Raw genomic sequence first — 4,908 nt, forward strand, 5'->3', positions numbered from 1 at the left:
TTTATGATAGCATTGTAGCTAGAGATAAATTTGAGAACTAACTGCTGAGGAATACTGAGTCTTTAAGTCTATGAACATGGTTTAGCTCTACATTAATTTGTTAATTTTTCTCAGCCATGTTTTGTAATTTTTAGTAAACAAATCTTGCACACATTTTGTTAGATTTACCCTGCACAAACAACTCAAAGAGTAAATGGTAGCTCTTACCATTATATTTCTAGGCCTTATTCATTTCTCAAGTTTTAGTCATGTTTTCTCAGTTGCCAACTACACATTTCCACTAGACTGGTGCACAGTCCTCAGGTCAGATTTTCCAATATTAAATCAGTATTTTTTGTACTAATCCTTCTTCACCTGCCTTTCAAATCTGCTCTTCCTCCAAGATTCTCTGTTGCATCATGCAACCCAGTATTGCAGCCAGGAAACCTCAAGGTCATCCTTGGCCTCTCTCTCTCTTTTTTTCTTTCCTTTTTTGTCCAAAAGGCTTAAATCCAATTATAAAAAAGAAAAATAAAGACCAATATCCCTAATGAACATATATGCAAAAGTCCATGTGTACAGATGCAACAAAATATTAGCAAATTCAATCCAGCATTATAAAAAAGTTAATACATCGTGACTAAGTGGTATTTATAATGCCAGGTTGGTTCAACATTCGAAAATCAATCAATATAATTCATATCAACAAACAAAAAGAAAAAAACATATAATCTTAATAAAATATGAAAAAGTATTTGATAAAATTCAATATCCTTTCATGATAAAAATTCTCAACAAACTAGGAATAGAGGTACTTCATTAACCTCATAAAAGGAATCTCAGTAAGGTTTACAGCTAATGTCACACCCACTGATGAAAGACTGAAAACTTTTCTTAAGATCAAGAGCAAGGCAAGAATATCCATTGTTTTCACTATTTCTACTCAAAACTATACTGGAGATTCTAGCAATTGCAATGAGGCAAGAAAAGAAAGAAAAGGCATACATATGGAAAAGGAAGATGTAAAACTGCTTTTATTCATAGATAATATAATTGTGTAGAAAATCCCAAGGAACCTGTAAAAAAGCTAGTATAATTAATAATCGAGGCTTAGCAAAGTCACAAGATACAGGGTCAATATATAAAAATAAACTATTTCTATATACTAACAATGAGCAATTGAAGCCTGGAATTTTAAAAATAAATCAATTTACGATAACATACAAAACATGGGGAAAAAAAACTAAGGGATAAATCTAACAAAATGTGTGCAAGGTTTGTTTACTAAAAATTACAAAACATGGCTGAGAAAAATTAACAACTTAAATTAATGTAGAGCTAAACCATGTTCATAGACTTAAAGACTCAGTATTCCTCAGCGGCTAGTTCTCAAATTTATCTCTAGCTACAATGCTATCATAAACCATATCCAGGGATGGCAGATTCAGGGATCTTCCTCACCTCCTTCTGGCTGGCAGCATCAACAAGGTGGAAAAGTGAGTATGGGATATTGTTTATGATGGGATAGTATTCCAAGTCACTGGAAACACATGGAAGGCACAAGATGCACTAACCAGATCAGCCATGGAAGTACCTCTTCTATCAGCACATCTCACCCTTTTCTCTTTCACTGAGGGCTGGCTAGAAGTCAACACACCGGAGCATGCCCCACATCAACTCTCAAATTATGCAAACAGACAATCTAATAGGGAATTTCAAATACAAAATTAAGAATTAACCAAATATTTGAGTAAAATCAAATCCATAAAAAGAGATAACAAACTCAAGAAATGGGAGAATTTACTCCCAAAGTAAATCTATAGAGCAAATAGAATTGGATTTCCAATATAGTTAGCATCCTCAGAGGCAAGAGTATAACTTACCTGTTAAAATAAAAATCAACTAGAGACCATAGAAAGTTAAAATATCTAAGGGACTGAACAAAGGATATAGTTGAAGAGCAAATTAAGAAGCAGAAGACAGAGCTAAAGAATTCTTTGAGACACAGCACATTAAAACAAAAAGTTGGACAGTATGAAAAAATGTGACATGATTGAAAAATTCATGCATTCCAATATCCATTTAATGGGAATTTTAGAATAGAACAAGTGAGTGCACAGGACACATATAGAAAAATTTTCTAGAATGCAGAAAGATACATAATTCCTCAGATTGAGAACGTCTAGAAAGGTCTAAGAAGGAAGATACTTTTTAAGGTCATCTCCGGGCCCTTTGTAGCAAAATTTCAAAACACTGAGGATAAAGAGAAAAACTCATAGGGTTCTAGAAGTGAATAAGTAAACAAAACCCCCTTAAAAAAATGACATAGAAAGGAATGAAAGCATGATTGACATCAGACAGCTCATAGACAATATAAGAAGATACAGACGTAAGAAGACAATGGAACAATATTTACAAAGTTCTGAGGGAAGATAGATATTTTCAGACATTCAAAACTCAGAAAATTTACCACACTTAGGCTTGCCCTGGAATAATTCTAGAATATGTATCTAGTAAAAAGAAAAAATGAAATCTAATCAGAATAAATGAAAGTACAGTAGTCCCCCCTTATCTGTGGGGAATATGTTCAAAGACCACCCCCCATGGATGCCTGAAGCCACAGATAGTACCTAACCGTATATATACTATGTTTTGCCCTATACATACATACCTATGAAAAATTAGGCACAGTAAGAGATTAACAACAACTAGTAATAAAATAGAACAGTGATAAAATACTGTAATAAAAGTTCAGTGTATGTGGTCCCTGAGCGGGATGGCGCGAGACTTCATCATGCTACTCATTTCACTTTTTTAGACAGTGGTTGTTCGCGGGTAGCTGAAACCAAAGAAAGTGAAACCACGGATAAGGTGGGGGTGGGGAGCTACTGTACTAGCCGAGTCACCAATAGTGGACAGGTTTTAGTGGAGCTTCCAGACTAAGACAGAGTAGGAAGAAAGGCCTGGTGATCCACTTCCAAAATTTGTTGCTGTTAGGTGCCATGAAGTCAGTTCCAACTCATAGCACCCTTTGTACAACAGAACAAAACACTGCATGGTCCAGCGCCATCCTCACAATCCTTGCTGTGCTTGAGCCCATCATTGCAGCCAGTCAGTCCATCTGGTTGAGGGTCTTCCTCTCTCTCGCTGACCTTCTCCTTTACCAAGCATGATGTCCTTCTCCAGGGACTGGTCCCTCCTGATGACATGTTCAAAGTACATGAGACAAAGTTTTACCATCCTCGCTTCTAAGGAGCATTCTGGCTGTACTTCTTCTGAGATAGATTTGTTGGTTCTTCTGCCAGTCCGTGGTATATTCAATAATCTTTGTCAACACCATAATTCAAAGGCGTCAATTCTTCTTCGGTCTTCCTTATTCACTGTCCAGCTTTTGCATGCATATGAGGTGACTGAAGATACCATGGCGTGGGTCAGAAGCACCTTAGTCCTCAAACTGACTTATTTTTAATACTTTAAAGAGGTATTTTGCAGCAGATTTGCCCAATGCAGTGTGTCCTTTGATTTCTTGACTGCTGCTTCCATGGGCGTTGACTGTGGACCTAAGTAAAATGAAATCCTTGACAACTTCAGTCTTCTCTGTTTATCATGATATTGCTTACTGGTCCAGTCGTGAAGATTTTTGTTTTCTTTATGTTGAGGTATAATCCATTCTGAAGGCTGTAGTCTTTGATCTTCATCAGTAAGGGCTTCAAGTCCTCTTCACTTTCAGCAAGCAAGGTTGTGTCATCTGCATATCGCAGGTTGTTAATGCGTCTTCCTCCAATCTTGATGCCCCATTCTTCTTCATATACTCCAGTTTCTGGGATTATTTGCCAGCATAACAGATTGAGTAAGTATGATGAAAGGATACAACCCTGATGCGCACCCTTCCTGATTTTGAACCAGTCAGTCAGCCCCTTGCTGTTCAAAGGACTGCCCCGGGTCTATGTACAGGTTCTTCATGAGCATAATTAAGTGTTCTGGAATTCCCATTCTTCACAACGTTATCCATAATATGTTATGATCCACACAGTCGAATGCCTTTGCATAGTCAATAAAACACAGGTAAACATCTTTCTAGTATTCTCTGCTTTCAGCCAAGCTCCATCTGACATCAGCAATGACATCCCTCATGCCATGTCCTCTTCTGCATCCTGCTTGAATTTCTGGCAGTTCCCTGTCGATGTACTGCTGCAACCATGCTTGAATTATCTTTAGCAAAATTTTACTTGTGTGTAATATTAATGATATTGTTCAATAATTTCTACATTCTGTTGGATCACCTTTCTTTGGAATGGACACAAATATGGATCTCTTCCATATTTGGTTGTTTTAGACAAGTGAGTACTTCCAGTGTTGCATCCATTTGTTGAAACATCTCAATTGGTATTCTGTCATTTCCTGAAGCCTTGTTTTTCACCAATGCCTTCAGTGCAGCTTGGACTTCTTCCTTCAGTACCATCAGTTCTTGATCATATGCTACTTCCTAAAATGTCAAATGTCAACAAAATCTTTTTGGTGCAGTAACTGTGTATTCCTTCCATCTTCTTTTGATGCTTCCTGCATGGTTCAATATTTTGCCCATAGAATCCTTCAATATTGCAACACAAGTCTTGAATTTTTTCTTCAGTTCTTTCGGCTCAAGAAATGCCAAGCTTGTTCTTCCCTTTTGGTTTTCAAACTCCAGGTCTTTGCACACTTCATTATAAAAATTTACTCTGTCTTCCCAAGCTTCCCTTTGAAATCTTCTCTTCAGCTCTTTTACTTCATCATTTCTTCCTTTTGCTTTAGATGCTGTATGTTCAAGAGCAAGTTTCACAGTCTCTTCTGACATCTGTTTTGGTTGTTTCTTTCTTTCCTGTCTTTTTAATTACCTTTTACTTTCTTCATGTATAATGTCTGTGACGTCATTCCACAACTCATCTGTCT

The sequence above is a fragment of the Trichechus manatus genome, unplaced genomic scaffold, assembly GCF_000243295.1.
Source record: "Trichechus manatus latirostris isolate Lorelei unplaced genomic scaffold, TriManLat1.0 scaffold00065, whole genome shotgun sequence".
NCBI lineage: Eukaryota > Metazoa > Chordata > Mammalia > Sirenia > Trichechidae > Trichechus > Trichechus manatus.